Source organism: Bombus terrestris, chromosome 11 (genome assembly GCF_910591885.1).
Source record: "Bombus terrestris chromosome 11, iyBomTerr1.2, whole genome shotgun sequence".
Taxonomy (NCBI): Eukaryota; Metazoa; Arthropoda; class Insecta; order Hymenoptera; family Apidae; genus Bombus; species Bombus terrestris.
The window spans coordinates 10,933,738-10,954,218 of NC_063279.1; the positions used below are offsets into that span (position 1 = coordinate 10,933,738).

At 37.1% G+C, this 20,481-nt stretch overlaps 1 protein-coding gene across 7 annotated transcripts in view; it reads right to left on the reverse strand.

The window, feature by feature from the left end:
• LOC100646717 (small conductance calcium-activated potassium channel protein) overlaps positions 1–20,481 on the reverse strand; it is a 245,250-nt gene that overhangs the window by 121,795 nt on the left and 102,974 nt on the right. For 4 of the 7 annotated variants that reach the window (XM_048410398.1, XM_048410397.1, XM_048410396.1 and 1 more), the window contains exon 1: positions 24–965. The exons of the other annotated variants lie outside the window; for them this stretch is intronic. The gene's annotated coding sequence lies outside the window, so the exon portion shown is untranslated. Of the gene's footprint in view, positions 1–23; positions 966–20,481 lie in introns of those variants that run through there. 7 annotated transcript variants of the gene reach the window in all.

Genomic DNA, 20,481 nt, shown 5'->3' on the forward strand with positions numbered 1-20,481 from the left:
GATCACTGATCCTTTATATCTACCTCGTACACCAGGGCAGTGATCGACGATATCTGGATCGCGGGTACACTCGGTTCGTCGAGGTAAATGGAAATTCACCATGGGACAACCGCGCGTCTGATTCGTGACAGTTCGAGCGGCGTCGTGGATGAGACGGAGGGAACAACACAACGGGGGAATACGAGTTGCTCTTCGCCTTGATCACTGGTCGATAGCCAGTGTTCTAGGACTCGCGGCGATCGTCTCTTCATTAGGCAGCGGTTGGTATCTTCTCTTTTCTCAAACACTGTTGGTCCATGGTATCACAAGTTCACTGATAATCTCCGTGGAGAATCACGCGGCCGCCGAAAGCGGTTTCGAGAGCGCATTTTCGGCTGCTTCGTTCGGAATTACGGCAACTTAGGTAAGAATCGCAACGACGAGAAACGTAATAAAACGACAGGATTTTACAAGTGGATTTCAACGGTAAGAATAGATTCCAAGGAAACGTAATTGAAAGGAGGAACAGAAATACGAAACGGAGAAAAAGAGAAAGGATAGAGAGAAGAAGAGAAAGACAGACAAATGTATAATTAAAAAAGAAAAAAGAAACAAAGGCAATACACGGCCGCGTACACGAGGCGGCAAAAACCGAGACAACGGAGCAAGGGATTGCGCCTTCGGCAGGCAAATACAAGGGCCACACGCGTATCCGAGCAACCGATAGGGTGAGGCTGATGGTCCGTCTCGCGACTCGGCTGTTGCTGGATGGAGATGACGAGATGGTGGTTAAGAGAGCGAAGGGGGAGGGAGGGAGAGAGAATGAGCGAGGCGAGGCGAGGCGAGCGAGAGAAGCGTCGGTGGTGAGCGTCTGCCCGCTGTGACGCTCCCGACAGGACTGCGTCGGTCCCCATTTATTCCTCCTTTCCCTTCCACTCCCGATCCTCACCACCGCCTACCGAGCCAACCATCCTCGCACACCCACCCCCGTGAACCGCTTTGCCCCTTGCGCGGCCTCGTCGACTTTACCCCTCTTTGTGTTCCTGCCCTCTGTATACCACGCACACGCTTTTACCCCCACCCTCCTTCTCCTTCCGTCACCCTTTCTCTATCCTTTACCATCTTTTGCTATGTTTCTCTACTTTGTCTCGTCTAGCATCGTTCCACGTTTCACTCGCTTTTTCTTACTCCTTTCATCGTATGCTTTCCGTCCCCTTTCTCCTTTTCTCTTTTTCCCTCCACGTCGACTCGTCAGACAGCGTCCGCGTGTAAACAGATCTGCGTGCCGGCTAATTTTGGTTATCGCTTTAAGTGGCTAGTGAAAACTTGAATACCGCCACTTTAATAGACTAATAAATGCCCCTGAAATTGCCCACGCTTTCTTTTAGCTCCGTCGCGTCGTCTGGTTCTAATGTCGCACGACGCTCATGCTTTTCGCAGCCAGCGCGTCGAACCAGAGGAAATGAAGAGAGGGTGTGGTGCCAGTTCGACGTTACAGCCGTAGTTGACGTTTGCTGCCGCAGGGTATCTCGATTATATTGGAATTAAGAACGGGAGAGGAAACTCTGACTTCGTTAATGAGACGATCCCCTTCGGTTCTGCTTCCTTCGGCTGCTCTCTTTCCTGGAAAATACAGAGGGCTGTTTCTGTGCTTCAAGGGACTGCAGATGATTGGGATTGTATGTCGGTTGGGGATCTTCAGGGAAACCGTCGAATTTGTGTATAACCGGTGTAAATTTGCACGATGTTCTTCCGTAGGGTTCGACGATGGATTGTACTTGATGGAGATTGAGAAAGTTGCTACACTACCACCTCCTACTCGTGTTTATCCTCTTCGGATATTCATTTTGAGATTCATTCGGCAAGGGTGGATTTTATGTACTTTCCTGGGAAATGTATTTTCTTTACTCTTGTGTTATGAGTACACTCTTATTAATAAATTTAGGATGTCTATAGAAAAATAGGCTAATGCCGACAAATTATTAGGAAATAATTCACGATGATTGGAAAATCAATAGAAAGTAAAGTTAATGTTACAAGTGTATTATTAAATCTTAGATTATATTTATATTTGATATTCTATTTTTCTATTATTGTGTTTTATATGTCGTCAATCAATCGGATGTTGTAATCGATTGCAGATCGCAGATTGCAGATAATGTTGAATTTAAATTTTAGGCTATTTATCTTCAAGCAAAATCTAGATCAAAAAATTGTATACAGAAAGCCAACGTAATATATAATTTTTAATTCGTTATTTTCCTTTAAGGCTTAACAAATTTCTACAATCTACTGCTATGTATTTTACATTCTTATTATCTTGTGCAAATACAAAGTTCTAACTGCACCATTCTGTATAAGATCAGCGAATATTCTCGTACTTGTAAACTTGTCTGTGTGCATATTAAATCCTGTTGAAAGAATTTTTTAATCGACTGTAACTATTCGTTTTAATTTCTTCAACTCGTAGCATTCTCCGGCTTCTTGCTTTGTGTAGCAACCATTCATGCCACAGCGAATTAATTATCTCAAGACACTTCTTGCTGTATAAACCAAATTTCTTACAAATTTTTTGCAATGCATACAGGCAAGATCGAATTACGATATCGCTGTATTCAACGTTCTCTCCGACAGGCATTTATCCTTCAGAACCTCTCAAGAGAGGACTTATCGGTGTCGCTCTTTCTACCTTCTTTGCAACTCATCTTCCATTCGATTCAACGCGAGCACCATAAATTAACAAACGAAAATTCTCCTGGCTGAAAACTTTTCCTTGGATCTCGTAACCGAGGCACGAAGGAATTCACTGACAAAAGCGGAGCATCGATCGTCGCCGGAATCAACATTCTAATCAGGATACTTTCTTTATTTCATTCTGCTAGCAGTTAGCTTCCATCCTCCCATTTAACTCTCGACCAATCCTGCCTAACGACACACAGACTAAGAGACGTATTAAAACGCTTGGTAATTATATTTGCCAATCGATAGCGTCAAAATATCTGTGACTACTTCAAACGTCTAAAATATCGTCGTCGTTCGTTTTCCTTATATGAACTTCTCAGAAGCCACCGTGATCGACTTTGCTTTTTATAAATTTCTTGATTTTATTGTACAGGTGCACGATTATTATTCACATTAAAATATTTGTTTATTGTTACTTGTAAGAGGCGAGAAACTAGTAAAAATTATAAAAAAACATCTGTCTTCACTTTTTATAAATTTCTTTATCGCAAGGAAATAATATAAATATAAAATTCTCTGTTTCATTATCTAGATATATTGTATAATTAGTATATTTTCAGGGAAAAAGCAAGAAGCAAAGAATTTATTGCTATAAATCTATTTATCACAAGAAGATAACAAGAATATGATATCATGCGGGTTTGAAACAGATTATAGATTCTTACATCTCCAAAAATGGTTCAAATCACATGTTTCAACCTCCCAAATATATCAATTTTACCATCTGATCGATTTCACGACCACGCTATATCTCTTCCACCAACTATACTTAGGGTTTAAACTTCCTCGTTCCTTATCGTGTTCTCCATCCCTTTCGATGGTTTTGCTTCGAGGGTTCTTTACTGTCGAAAATGCCTTCCGAAACACTAGATTCAGCTTGCAAACACGAAGATTGCTTGGATACAATTCCGGCACACCACTTCGATTGTATGTCCATTACGTATCTCAATTTCGCAGTTTGCTTATCGAAGATCGCTAAAAGTTAACTGTAACTGTACTTATTGGTACGATGCACAGATCGTATATTCGATCGGTATAACGCGAGTCTGTGTCGTAAGAGCTGATCGATATTACAAGAGATTGTTGGCAATCGAGGATCATGGAAATTTGCTAAGGCAACGCATCGACGATGTCGAATTGATTTCGTTCCGACAACGAGGCGTGTTTTATGTAACCGATCGATCAATCACTTTTTTAAACGGAATCGTACGATACTCGGCGACACGGTGCTTCTAAGTGGATTTTGCATTTTTGTTTTTTTGTATTCTTTCCGGTTGAAGAATTCGACTACAAGATTTGTTTCACAATTTACACAGCCATTTCGAAGCTATATATTTAACAACTTATCTATTTTTAATACGAAACGATGTAAATGCAGTGTTTAATTACAAAATTGACATCGTAATTTAAAATCGTTACAATTCTACTTGTACATGACAGGATATACGACACGGTGAAATTAATTTTTAAAAATCGTAACTACATCTCGTAAAGATACTATTCGCTCTATTTTTTTATTCTTTCAATTTTTCCCAACTAAAAATTATTTCGAAGATACCGCAAACTCTCGAAAACTGAGAGACTCGATATCTGAGCTCGATATCTTGCGTTGCATAGAGATCAGTGGTAAATTCTTTTGCCAGGAAATCCGGGAGGAAGCTCGCGACGACGTGGCTGCTGGGCGTCGGTAAGCACAGTGCACGCCGCAAAGCAGCGATTTCGAAGAAGTTGGAAATAAATGACATCGACACAATCGACGATGTAACGTGCGCTGATCCGATGTCACGAAGTTTCTTTCGATAGTGGAACTTGACTCGATTTTCTGCCGGAACGTGTACCACGTTCTCGAGAAAAAGGAGCGTCTCGGCAATGATAAAAGAGTTCGAGGCGGACTTCATCGGCGATATTTTACAACAGCGTCGAAGATAGATATCCCGGTGCTTCGTCAATGATCGTAATAGCCACCTATTCTCGGCGAAAATTTTACGATAGAGAGACAATGTTTGCTCTGTCGACGTTTTCGCTGTGACCAATCCCTTTTCTTGCTCGCGCACACGTGCGAGTGTGTGTATACACGTGTGTGGAAAGATCGTGAGCGGAAATAAGCGACGAGAATAGTGGAAGCTGCAACGAAATTACAGCCGGAATGAAATTAGAAAGTGGAAGACGATGATGGAGATGACGAATGCGTCTGGCGTCTCTGTTATTTTGATGATTATAGCGAATCTTCTCTTCGGGGAGGGGAGAGGAGGAAAAAGGAAATTGGTAAGTCGGGCAGATTACAGTCGGGAAATAGCGAATAGGATGTGTACGATCAGGGAAATGTTTCAATTTGCAGTTCGCTTTGCGGTGAATTCTAAGCGTGTTAATCCAGTTTGTTTGTTGGAGTCGATTGTACATGAGTCCTGATGGCGCTTCATTTTTATTGAAGAGTAGAACTATCGTAAGGGTACTTTTGGGAGAAGTAGTAAAAGAATTTACGAAAAAGTTGTAATTACGGTTTACAGTTGCTAAAAGTTGCTACCGTGGGATGTCTCATTGCTAATACAAAACCTGAAATAAACCTCAACAGAGGTGTTTCAAGTTTTAAATATTTAATACAACAAGGAAAGTATTTGACATTTTTAACTGTTTGATGATTTTTTTACGAGAAGACTTTTAATTAAATTCTACTAGTTGCTTATATTCTACAAGAATTTAATCCGCGCGTTTACTTATATTCTATATGTATAGTACATTTCTAAAAAAAAAAATCGTATTTTGTTTGACCGAAATAAAGGAACTTAAATAGTGGAATAACGTGAGCTTTTCGGCATCTCGGCAGCTAATCAAACGAGGGGAAAAGGTGTTAAACAATGACAATTTATGGGCGGTAGATAGTCACGCAACGAACCGTCAGAGATTTCGAGTTCTTGGCGAAGTTTCGGATTACCACTGCCCCTCCATCGATCTTCCAGTCCGACTTGTCGTGGCTCGCGCGTGAAATGGTAATTCACGGTTAAGGTAACGTCACGCGAGCAAACCGGAAAAAAGATTTCGCGATCGCCGGTTGGAATCACAGCTTTCACCGCGGGATTGCCCTTTCTTCGTCCCTGGTTGGCCGATTTATCAACCACCATAAATCATTCCATTATCAAAAAATACACGTTACATTTTTTAAGGTTAACTACCTTGTTTCAGGTTCAATCTCAACGCTATTTTCTCTCATTTATTCCTCCCTTTAACAATATCTACTTTAAAATTCAACTAACACGAAATAATTTCTATGCCATCCATTTTATAGAAGAAGAATAAAATTCTGTTAAGAGTTTCGAAGGATTTTATGTCAGAATATTCGTGTCAACGAATCATTATTCATTTGCGTTGTACATTCCAGTTATTCGTTTCGTTTTAACAAGAATTCTCGTTCGGTACACAAAACTATGTTTCTTCAAAAGGAAATTCATGGGTTATATGAATGTAACGTATTTGCGCAGCGTCCACAGTATCCCTGACGATGGATTGCTGATTCGTGGTCCCAGTATCCACTTTCCACGCAACAAATTCTAAGCTCTCGTTTATTCACCCCTACCGTTTATCATGTCCTTTTTCATCGCACAAAATACGACCATCGACTAATCCACCTCTCATATGTTGACCATATGATGCTTCGTCGTAAAGAGGATCAACGTGTGCAATATTCCAGAGGACGGTTTTCTCCGTAATAAAGATAGTTCAAACATATTTATTTACAGATTTAGACATTTCAAATATTTCTGTTATTTTTTAAATTAATTGTTATCCAATTATTAGAAAATATTGCCAATATATAAAGTATGATATTTTATTTAATTTCTTCGATTATTTTTATAATTATACTATACAATACTTCGAATAGAATGTCGAGATTAGTTTAAATAATCAAAGATCTAGTATTATTCTGCAGTATCGATGTATTTAGAAATTTTGTGATATAATTCGTGGAAATAGAACCTTTTAGGAACGAGCAGATGCGTTCAACAGAATCGGAAAATTTTGTCGCACAAAGTAATTCACATGTAATTCGAAAATGTTGTACGGCGTAACTGTAGGAGAAAGAAGGTAAAAAAAGGTCGAAATGTAATTACTATTTTTATATTGCATCGCTTTAACGTTTTCATCCCCACCTTTCCTGACTCACGTAAAACATTAATCGCGTTATCGATATAATAATCGACCCTTTAGCATTTCGAAACTCACCTCTCCACTTTTTGCAGAAAAATTCGACAGCGGCAATTAACTGAAGAAATAAAAATTAATTGTTCGCCAAAACGATCCTCATTTTTTAATAATTTCATTAAATAGGTACTTTCCATTGATCCTCAAAGACACCTCTGTTCCCATCTCGTTTACGAAATTCAAATGATACCAATTTATCTTTTCGTAAAAAGAACTGGATTACACATAATGGATCCTTAAAAGAAAAAATTCTGCTCTTGGACCCGTATTGATTTTATTCCAAGAGAGAAAAAGATATTTTAGCATATGTAACTTTTGTTCCATAGATTCTGATCATTAAAAAAAAAAAAAGAATTTATAATATTATATTACGTGTGATATTGCATAAAATATTTATCATACTACAATCACTGCGAATGTTATGCGCAAAGATATAGCCAAAGGACAGTATTCAATCAAATTATGAAGTTGGTCTTTGCTTTGAGACATGACATTACCAGATTCTCTCAATATATATAATACTCGTTTAATAAGTGCCTTTTGATGAAAAATAGCTTTGACGAAAGTTTCTGTAGAATCAGATAATTTTCATTCGACGATATATATATCAGAACATACATTATTTTTTATGATACTACATATCTCCACCGTATTTTCTCTTCTGACTTTCAAAATGCATCTTCATCTAAAGTATTGAAAAATTTCACTTGACAAGCGTTGTTTCTTTCCGATTCGCGAGTCCATTCTATCAGATTACTTGCAACGAAAACGAAAGAAAATCCATCACAAAATATAATAATTAGGCTGCGAATATCGATACGTTTATGGGGAATTAAAACTTTATGCAGAAATGTACGAAGCACATATAACTTGTAAAAACAACTAAGATATTCGAAATAAAATATTCTTTATATACAATGTCTGGAGAGCGAAAAGAATCTCTATGTAAATTCCATTTCTATAGCTCTATTCATAGAAATATAAATTTACAGAAACATCCGCAGTCTACTTCCAATAATTCTTCTTGTTTTCCTCGAAAAGCTCAAATTTCACTTACATCTCCATAAACATCGGCGGTTGCTCCCTTTTCGCTCTTCACAGATTCGCTATCTCAATTCACACTTTCGCCTTTACTTCCTTTATCGACGATTCACCGTTTTCTCGCGCAAATATTGAATCGAGAGCGGCTAGTCGCTGCATGGCAAGCGAAACGCATCGCATCTCCTCGATATTCGAAGAAATTGCTCGAGAATGGTTACGAAACGACCGATCGAAAGGGAACAAAAGAAATTTCGTTGGTTGTGGTCGATCTGTAAATCTCCGCGGGAACTTTGAATGTCGTGGTCGGCTGTCGAGGTTAACGATAAGCGGTAGTCGTTCTCCGATTGATAAGAAAACTCAGGGACAATGTGCTATGGTTGGTGATAGCGTTTCGTGACAGGGATAAATTGTAATTGAGGCTGCTTGTACGACAGACAGTCGGAGAAACGATGTTAATGGGCATAGGGACTGACAGGTTTGTCAACTTGCCTATCGCGACCGCGAAACGTCGATGTAAATCAGTTGTTACGTGACGTGAAATATTTCAGTTGCTAGAGTCGGGTAGTAACGCAGAAAATGTTGTTTATGACAGTCCTTTTGTTCACAAAACGTCAAAAGATTCGCGAATTAATTAAAATGATCACTTTCATTTTCATAAGTTATAATGGAATTTAATCGGATTAAAGTAGATTATATTAGGATTATTCGGTGACTATACCGAATCAGATTAATATAGATTAATGATACAAATTATAATACTTTTTCTATTACTTCATCTATACGATTGATTATATAATAAGAATAATTAGGAATTTTTAAAACAAGAAATATTAGAATAGAATTGCATCAGAGATTTTTTAAAATTTGTTATGTCAAACCATTCTTTTAAGTTGATTACGAATTTTTTGTTAACGAACCTGAATATAGAAAATAAAGTGTGAAATGTTGTGTGTTTATTAAATGGAAAAAAAACTTGTTTGAAGAGAGAGAAAGGGGGTCGTGTGAAATTTTAAAAACGTCATACAACATAAAAATGCCATCAGTATTTTTATCAGCCCGAGGTACAAGCAGGATGACCGGCGTGTATGGCTAACGCAATACATGTGATCGAGGGTCAAGGCTCGTTTAAACATTTGGCGGCCGTGGCGCTACAATTTCGTGAAACAAATTGGAAAGTGTCGTGTTTCCGTGCTTTCAGCCTCTGACGAACAGACCGCGACATTTTGTGCGGCTACGTTTCGCTAAGATAATTGCCTGTTTGCTCTCGTGACATGCCTTAATAATCGATTCCGACCACGGAAAAATTCGAGAGAATCGTCTCTCTGTTTTTTCAACTTTTCTCCTTGCCACAATCCCCACTATAGGCTTTATTCATGAGAAAAAAGTATAAATCGTTAATCTTTAATCTTAATTACTTGATTCTTCGATTATTTCGTGGATGGTGAAAATCCAAATATATATATTTTACGGAATTTTGTATATTTTTTAAATAGTTTCAAACAAAATCAAATGATTTTCAATTCAATTCGATAACAAAACAAAATTTTTTCTGTAGTCTAATTGGCATGCAGCAGGTGTTTGGAGAATCCATAATTTCCCGAAGTTTGGAGGCAGAACGGTGCGATAACGTCGTGTAACAGCGAATTATACGCGCACTTGTGTTAAAACACTTGTCCGGTTACAACGCTCTGGGGGAATAAAACGCAGTCTGTTCACCGCGTCGAGAAAAGAAAAGAGATCAGCCGGGATTTTGGGTGAAATTAATTTTGTCGGATATCCGAAACTACAAAATTATGCGAGCCGATAGAATTACCTACTTGGGAAGCCGCGGAGTTGCTAGTTGCGATACGTATCCCACAGTTTTAACGTTTCAAGCTGCGTCGGGAGATTGTTTTAGGGAATGCACGGATTCGGATTCAAAGAGAATTAAATCGTGCGTGCTGAATCGCCCAACGATATAAAAACTTTCCATTCGGAGGATTATTCCGCGCATTTTTCATGCAATTTTCAAGGAGAAAGTTTCTTTTATTTTTGCTAACTCCGATACAGTTTCAGATTGAATTTCGATCCAACGTTCTATTAGATCACTACTGTGTTTCCTCTGCTGAAAATGTAATGGAAATCAATTTTTAATTCGGAACATTTACTCTCGTAGGGGAACGTTGATTAAATGGTATCGATATTTGGATCAATGTTTGCAGTTGCACGTGGCAAATTTGTACGCTTCTCCTTCAAGAATGCATATCACTTGACCTACAGGCTAACAAATTCATTCTGGACTTAATTAGTCGTAATGGCGAGTCCTTGGCCAATTAGTGTTATTCTTAATTAAAAGGAAACAATGGGAGAATCTTGAAGAAGTCAGAGTATAAAAATATTTCACACAATGTCAGACAGAGGACAGTACGTCGAACTTCTATTCCCTGAATTTTAATTGCAATTTCTTAGTAGGAGGCTATGCGTCACTGTAACATTGCGGAGACCGGATAATGGTAAGGATATTCCTTTGAGAATGTCCGAAACTTTAATAATGTCTCGAGGAAACTTAAGCAAGTTCTCATGGAGAACATAACCGGTTATGTCATAAATAGCTGTCCGACTGTCAGACGCAAAAGGAATTTAGGCATCGGTGGAACCATTGTGAAATAGTCGTCGAGCAGAAACCTAGGAAATGCCCGAAACTTTCTGCTTTCCTCACATAAAATCCTGATGCACGAATTTTATCGTATTTCTTGCGAATGGTTTATCGAATTCAATATTTAGAATTTCTTATATTAAGTGATAAAGTATAACATATAAATGAAAGATATGACACGTTAAATTAAGTTATTAAAAGTAATCTTAGACCTTAAACGCAACTTTTTCAACCCAAAAACGATAATATATTTACGATAGTATAAGAATGATTTATATTTCTCTAGAACGCTGTTCTCTAAAAGCTTGGATACTGTCGCTTTTATACGACATCTTATTCTGTCCACCTAATCTCGTAAATACCAATTCTCACGGCAGCTACTGTTCTCTTGTCTCCTTCGACCAGATGAATGAATAACCCTCGCTCCTCGTTAAGCAAACCGAAAATTCCACATTGACCTCCTATTTCGCAGATAAATACGAAACCGTAAATTTCATAAATTTCCAAGGAGCTATGTCAAACATTAACAATCTCAACAAGAGCGATGTTCTTTCTTCCTAGGGTCCAACATCTTGCAGCGCGCAGTAAAGGAAGTTTATCATAAAGGGAGCCGTATCACGGCGTAAATTCTTTGAATATTCTGCATCCTGTTAAAGACGTTACGAAATAAGCCTATGAGGAAGCGAACATTTGAGAGAACTTGACTCGCACCAAGAATCTCAAATGTGGGCTGTAAAGCATCGTATCAATGACGTTATAAGTAATATAATATAATAATTAGAAGTAGGTTTCCACTCGTAAAATGTACAAAAATTAAAAAAACCATGTTTAAGGATAAACTAGAAATAAAATAGTAACAACGATAATTAAGATGATAACAACGATGACTATAAAGACTCTCTTCGCTAGGCAACACAAAAATGGGGTCATTGATCTCAGGCTACATATCGCATAATCTCGTTTGCATTTAATACGTTACATAGTGTGCACATACCCGCATATATATGTCACATAATTAACTCTTATCAGAAATATAGATACGGAGATATCGGCCTTTGATGACAAATCACACATATACCGGCATGACGTTATCGTCAGCTAGTGATTGGCATTACTACCTTGGAATTAATTAACTATTCGCTAGATATCACTAGAAGATATAGAATAGAATAGTTAGAGATCGCTAGAATCGCTTTGTACGGTACACACTCTTACCAAGTGTAATCAAATTTATATATATGGCTCTACGTATGTTAATTATTCCAATATGGTTATATTGTGATATTAAATACAAATAAATTTATTAATTATTCTTACATACAAAGGGAAACATCACAGGTTATTTGGTTATTATAAAAGCGAACACAAGTTAGAAAGTTTGAGGAACATTGCTTTATATTTAACATTCGCTCGATCATATCGATACGTAGAGTATCGTATTTGTAAAGAATCACTTAATATTGAAATTTAATAAAATAACAGTAGTTATATTGTTTATGCGTAGCTTATAGTTCAAGCAGCCATCTCAATCTGGCTTGATGCTCCTAAACTCGACGAGAGTTAATTGAATGAAGCAAGTGCGGCGCGCACGAATTTCCACTGTTTTTCAATTTTACAGAGAAATTTGTCCCGCTGGATAGTTATGACTACCAATCTTCAAATTTCAAGCATATCCAGTCTCGGATTTATGCCGGTTTCCTCGCTTACAGACCGTCCCCATGGGTTTAATACGCCCGTCTGTCGTGATTCGAATCCGTATGACTTTCTGTCGTGGTTGGGAAATGGTTGAAATGTCTTTGTCGGCGAGATTAACATCTCGACGTGTTAACGTTGAACGCGTGGCTATAGCGAAGAGATTTTCGGGGAAACCGGTGCGGTAAGAGTGGCACGAAGTGAAGAATAATCAAATTTGTCAGAATGAGAATCCGCCCGTACGAATTCCTCCATCCGATGATGTGAGTAAGCTTGTCCGAGATAATATGCAACTTGAATTATAAAAGTGCCTATTACTTTGATAATTAGTTTGTACAAGCGGAGGAGGCGTTATTCTGTTTGTTTTATAATTAGAACAGATTTCGGCGCGCTTATCACGGTCTATATTTTACTAGCATGATTATTCTTCATTATTTCTTGGTTATTTTCAAGTGATCCTAAAATAACTTTAAATATCTTCCAAATGAGATTGAGAGTTCTTTAACACTAGAACCACCGATAATTAAGATGAAGCTATTTCTACCAAAACCAGTCAAAATGACTGATCTTTAAAAAATACGTAATAATAGAATATTTTTATATTTATTGGTTTATTAAGTAATAAAAAGAAAATTCTTACAGAAGGAATTCCATGTTATGTAGTACATTTTTGGTATTATTAATCCATCTGGGATCATAATCCCTAAATGAGGGTTGATACATCTATAAAATTGTAGAACGAGTCATTTTGACTAGTGTGGTATTTCTAGCGTTAGTATCTAGCGATCGATCCAGAATTTTCCTGATAACTGATATCACCATATCGAATGATACGCGGTAAAAATTTTAAAAACGTGTGGGAAGTTGTACAAAACGATGGAAACTGGTTAATTGGGGTTTGATAAACAGATTGCAGGACCCTTTTACACTTTGATAAGTACCGGTCATTTTGACTGGTATTTGTATAAATAGCCTTGATATAAAATTATTTTAAGTTTGAATACATAAAAAACAAAATAAAATTCATTATACTATTCTTTTAGTTATCGTTGCGAAAATCATTACATCATTGTGGAAAAAATATAACATGAATAGGAATATTAAAATAAGATTGTAAAACCAGTCAATTTGATTGGTGTGATAGTTATAGCGTTAATTGGCCTTGAATATTATATGGCCTTCAGATGAATTTTTACGTCTTTCGCGTGATCGTGAATGATCTTCAATGATCATTGAATACCTGGATGTCGACTCAGAGAATTAAATAATCTCGATGAAGGTACTTTAAATACTGTTTACAAGACATTGGAGAATCTTGAAGTACTTCTAAATATCTTTAGATTTTCTGTAAAATTAGTTACACTATTCCTGTAATGCGTTTTCAATGTAACGCCTATTTGTTCCATTTTATAAATTGCTCTCTCAAAGAGAAAACAAGCTTTGAAAACACGAGAAGAGAGATTGTCTTCACGCTTTTAAACCTATCGGACAGCAACGTACAATCTGAGGCAGTCGCATCTGAACGAGACTATTCTGCAGCTAGAATTTTAAAACAGTGTCGAATCGAAGAAACGAAATAAGGTTGGAGAACAGTTTCGATGAATATCGAAACGCGATACGCCATTATCAGCAGGCGTATCCCGTACGGGTATCGCATTGATTCGCGTTGTAATCCGGCGGAAGTACGAAATATCTGACCGAAACTTGTAACAAACGCCGGTCGGGGCCGTATTCATCGCTGCTCAATGGAGAGTTTTGCTAGAGAATTGCAGTTACACTGTTTCTCGATAACCTCGTTCGCCGTTTAAATGCGTTTTGTTCGTTACCGCTACGTGACGTGTTGTAACAAACCCAAAACTCGATTGTACCCAATCGAGACGCTCGTTGACCTGCTGTTTCTCCGTTAATTCACTTATTTATCTTCTGACGAGATCGTTGCCTATAGCAAGATTCGCAAATTTGTTTCTCGTCCCTTGTCAATCCGTTCGGTTCATCTTCTTCCCAGCCACTCGAACATTTTTGCATAAAAACTTGGCTTGTACATACACCGGAAATGTTCTTGAGCGAAGTGGAAAAATTGGAGAACGAGAAGAAATAAATGAACGAGTGGGAGTCAGTCGCATTAGCGCTTTGCGGTTCGAATAAATTTACTGATAACTTTAACAAGTAACCAGTATTTTTTGTAAACACTTTGTAAAAAGTTTCAAGTTCGTAAACTTCACCTAATGGATCGACCTGCGCGTGACACCAACCTGGTGTGGACACTAACATTTGGCCTGCACTCGACAACACGTTGGTGCCATCGGACGTGAAAATACCAGGATTTCGAGCGAACAAAGCTGGCAACTGACTTTATTGTCTCCGAATCAATCACTAATCGTATATTAATAATAATTTTATTATTATATTATCAATGTGTGGCAATGGCTAATGTTACTATTGCTTCATACGTATGGTTTGTACAACTACAGTTGCAATATTATTTGGCATATATCAAAACATGTAGGATCAATTGATTATTACTTGAGAAACCTATAGACTTTACTTAATTGAAGTACCTTATTCGATAAAAATCAAACAATTAAAAAAAAGAAATTAAACGATTTCATTCGTTCATTTCGCGAAAATCTCAAACATCAACAGGAAAAAAAGAATGCAACTCCAAGACGGAAAACGAACACTACGATAGACGAACGACGATTTGTAAAACACGCTCGGAAAAGATAAGAATTATTCACAGTAACGATCCGCGTCTAACAGAAGCTCGATCACTCAGCAAAAGCACAGGGAACGTATCGACAGAAAATACGATGAAAGATGGACTGTACAAGAAACGTACGGAGAAGGACGAGACGGATGTCTGCAGCACTGAAACGCGGAACTTCACTCCATAAAGTTTCTCGTTTCTCTCATGGATTGCGTGCAAAAAAGCGTTCCGATCGGTGGCTGGCAAACGGCACGATAGCTGAAGGACCGAAGGGGGTGGAAAGTCGAAAGCAGATCCATTCTCTCCCCTTTTAATCCTACTACCAAGCTTGAGACAAGGCGGGGAAAAAAAAAGGAAACACCGTTGCTGAATCGCTCTTCGTGGTGCCATAAAACTTCCTCAGCTTTTCGACGTGACGAACCCTCTTGCGACCTCGAAATATAATCGTTCTATCGCATCTCACCTTGTTTCTATTTTGAGCTTAAGGAGACATTCTAGTTTTGGGAATTGTGAAGGATTTTTTATTAACTTTTTATAAATTTGTTACTTACATAGGAGTCAATGTATAATTCATTCGTTGCTTTGTTTTAAATAAAACACCTGCGATCTATCTCTAATTATCTAATCATTTTTTCTTTAAAAGCCCAATCTTCAAAGAGGAATATCTTTTTAAAGAAAATTACTGTTCTAACGCGAATGATAACCTGCCGGAGTTTCGCAGGAAACTATGTATTGATAAACTGGCCATTTGAATTCCGTCACAATGTATATCAGATGGCTCACATCTATACAAATAGAACAATCGCAAGGAATATGGATTTGTCACGTAATTGCAATTGGTCTGTTAAAATTAATTTATCTGTGACTAATAGGAATGCCGTTACGACAAATTCATCGGTTGAAACGGAGAACGTTAAATCAAGGCACTTACCATATTGATCGGATGATACGATCTCATTTACCAAAGTTTACTCGCAAAAACTTATCGTGAGTGAAATTCTATTATCAGCTTTATCTAATGGATTCTTTATAGTTGGTCTTAGGTTGTCAAACTTTGAAATGCTTATGAAATATCAATAATATACGGTGAAAGTATCCTTTTCTGTATTTAACAAAGGCGCACGTAGAACGTATTAGTTGAATGCTTCGAAAGTTTTCAACTTTCTTAAAGTTCCAACGTATTATCCTTTCTCACGTAACTCAAATATTTTTCCCTTCAATGAGTCACTTCATATAAAATTACTAACAGCTTCAAATAGAAGCCGTACAATTCAGAAGGGGGTTTAATTTGATGCTATTAGTCTTTTATTGATGAAAGTATAAAGAATATATGCGATATTAAATTTCTTTTCTTTTTTTTTTATTTTAATCATATATCTTTACTACGTCAATTGAGTTGGAGTACATTTTACTTAAACAGAACTTCGAAGTCAAAAGATTTCTTCGAAATACTGCAATATTATAAAATTAATTATTTTAATTAATTAAATATTATAAAATACTGCAATATTATAAATTTAATGCAAGTAGTTTCCATGGCAACATTCAACGCATTCTCCTCCTTTATATTAAATATTAAAAATACTCTACGTTTATCTAAAAAACTAAAAAAATCCTCCCTTTATTCGAGTCAACAAGCAAAGATGACACCATCTGAAAGATGTCTTACAAGATGCTTCTACAAAATATCTTCATCTGTCTTCCATTCGTTATCGATTCGCTACCCGTCTTCTGCGCCTTATGCAAATCGATGAACGCGACACCGAATACGGATACTCCATGGACTCTCGTCCCGATATGGATTCCGGACCAACTGCAGTTCAGCTTATATGAATGCACCTTCGAATAACACCGATACATTGGTTTGTTCATGAATTATTGATTCATATCGAATCGAGCTCTGCGACTCTGTCTCTCCACTGGCAAAACGCAACCGAAAATTAATGCTTGTCGTTTTGCGTGCACGACGAAACACGTAATTAAATTTCCCCATGAAGGGAGCTCTTTAGTCCCCTCATAAAACACACTGCCTCTACTGGCAAGCGACGCGTATATTTTTTTAATCAAATGAAGTAAGAGCTTAAAGTGGTTGACACGAATTTTCGTTGTAGTTTTAATTTTTTGTGCTAGTTTTTTGTTTGTGGTTTATCAAGCATATGATCCCTGTTGTTTTTGGATCTTAACCAGCTAATTTTATATTTATGCTACGTGTACTCGTCTCTATGCTATGAATATTACGCTTATTTTATATTAAGTAAAATCGGATTCCACGATTGAAACCACTTTATCGTTCGAAATATTCTTCCAAGTTTCTATATTATCTCATCTATGTTAACCAAGTTGCTTGACTTTCTATAATAAACGAACAGGTTATCGTGTCTCATTACAGTTCCAATGAATTTTCAAAAGGTTTTTTTACGACACGCATAATACATTTATGGAACATTTCTCTGTTAAGGTACTTGAATACCTTCACAAGCCACTGTATGTTTATCAAACACGCGAAATTCAAACAAGGCGAGGAGAAAAGAAAAGATATAAAAAACCAAAAGGGCAAACAAAAGTTCAACTTGAATTCCCTGTGCCACGAAACTTCCGGGGAAAGAAAAGGAAACAGCAAAACAGGGCATGTTGGGAACAACGAAGTTGGGATTCTGATAGCGGAAAAGAAACCGATTTGAGAGTAAGTTCGATCACGGCGTCGAGGGACGAATTATTTTCTTGACGGCGCGCGAGCTCGGTTTACCAGCGTGGTTCATCGGTTACCGATCGATCGGCCCGACACAGTAGTCGATAGACGCACGCGGATCTCCAACACGAAACGATGATGCATTCGTGCAATATATCATCGGCCGTTGCGTGACAGCGCCCATCAATGTAACGATTCAGCGCTGTTACATTTGCTCTGCACACCGATGCCGCCGCACCGGCAGAAGCACACGTTGAAAGAATTAATGACCATCACGTCGTCTTCCTACAACTATCTCGCACTGGGTCACGATAGAATGCCCTAATGTATCTTAGTTTATTTCTTTCTTTTGGTTTTCATGTATATCACACTTCAGGGGCGTCGGATGAAACGACTGGTAATATTTTGTCAAAGAGGATCTCAAATACCGAGGATGAGGATTTCAAATACCGAGTTTAATAGATTTAACGCATAGTATTTTATACAGACTTTACCTTTTAATTTATTAAATTAATTATGATACTAACTATAGGTGTTGAACTATAGAAGCTTGTTACTCGCGAGTAAATAGTGGATGGTTATGCATTTACGGAAAATTTGAAGAGTCCATGTAATATGCAAAATAAATATTCTTTTAATTAAAAACTGAATATTAAGGATGATAAAATTTCGCTGGTTGGCTTATTTTTCGAGAGGAAGACTAGTTCGTGTAAAAAATTTTAGCAATTATAGTGTTTGATTAAACCATTTTTAATTCTCTTTTATACGTGAGGAATTAATGTTACAGTGTTATCTAACAGCAGAAAATTTGTTGCAACGTAAGATGAGATGTTTCACCGTAATTTTTACACGTGTATATCACACTATGTAATGTTAAAAGCAAAGTTTTATTATTTTTAATCTTACTTTTATTTTGATTTCTAAAATTTTCCTTGTCTTGCTGATTTTCGGACACACTGTATATAACGTTGCAACAGTACAATAGGTAGTCGTTACAATGCTTACTGTATAAAATAAAATCTATGTGCTTATATTTTCATCCCTTTAATTGAGTGGATAAAAATATGAACTGCGAGAGGAAAACCGAATTTCATTTACAACAATTGATAGAAGCAAGTACATATAATCGATCCAATATTCCAAATACAACGAAACACGTTAACAAAGGGTATTCTTTCCTGTGATGTTTCGTTCTGAATTACAATATGAAAGATATTGTAAAATTGAAAAGTGTGTTTAAATAAAATATCCCTCAAAGCAGCATCGAAGAAGTAAATCAGGTAGAAGCGAGGAAGAACTTGAATTATTTATTACCTGTTTTCATCCAGAGGTATAGTTACGGATATCGGTGAAATTTTAAAAGCCGACAAACCTTCGAAGCAAGCCAGAAATCTTTTGATACAAGCTCCACTTACCTCGCACGAACTACACTGAAATATTTTTCCACGACAGGCTGCATCGATTCGAAGAGGCTTTCAACGTGGATGCAAATATTAATTACGGAAATGAGGTAACTTTTATCGCGGAAACGCAGCAGCGAGCGATAAGTTGTCGCGTCTCAATAAGATCACTTAGTCAACGGAAAAGAAATTGGTTTCCTTGAGAACCGCGAGTTATCCAGGCGATGCTACGACCTTCGTCGGTCATACAATGAAGAAACTTTTTAATGGAGTAACTTTGCCGAACTCGTTCCATACAGCTCGACAAATCGAGTAGATTGTCGGAAATTATAACGCCACGTGAAGACGTTTCGAAACTTTCATCCCAGCTAAGTGTTTAACACATATCGCCACGCCAACGAATCGCATTCCTTCTGGCGGAAAATTTTCGATCGAATTATGGTTAAACGCGAAAAAGTAAATACAAAAGTTAGGCCTGATATAATTTGACCTTTTCACGTCAACGTATTCTATTTCTTATTTATTGATAAAAATATCTTATTTTTATCACGAAGGAAGTTCACTCTTTCATTCTGAAAAGATTAATGTTATCTATGATGACGAAAAGTTGTGAAAGTTTTCAGAAGTTTGTGGCAATTTATCGCATCACGTGATTGAGCTTTATCGTGGAGGCTTAACTAAATGGTATTAAAATTCGTAACTCGATACCTGAACAGAAATACTTTAACGTGCGGCGAGGTGTTATCTTTGATATTAGATAAATTTTATGAATTTTATGAATTCATTGCAGATATTCATATATTAATGAGAAGCATAAATATGGAAAAATGTACAAGAAATGTAAAAATATATAAGGTATTAAAAGCAAAGTATGTGCATGTTATCACATTTAGAAATTAAAATATACCTTCATTCGAGTTTTACTTCTCAATCGACAGATATCTGTGAAAATATGAGTTTTCGTAAACACATCCATAACCTATTTTTGAACAAAATTTACTGTCATAAAAGATTTAAAAATATTGTAGTACCATGGATGAGGAATGAGATACTACAATATATTTATTAGAAAAATAACTACTTAAAAATATCCAATTTTCATGAAACTGATACTAGCAATAATTAAAGCGCTAAAACATTGCCATGTACATAATCAGAAGCAGGACTTTTCCAGCTCAGAGATCGATAGACGAACTTTCATTATCGGCTATACAGATGAATATAGATTCCAAGTGTTCTATTAAGAACAAGGAAACGTTGGATTCTCCGATTGTAATCATCCAGCGTTTTCGTATGCGATTGGAGATTTTCACGAAGGTATTATTAAATCGAAATCAATCATTCCGAATAATTTCCAGCGTCATGGTCACATTTCCATTACGTTCGTTTATTTTATCGT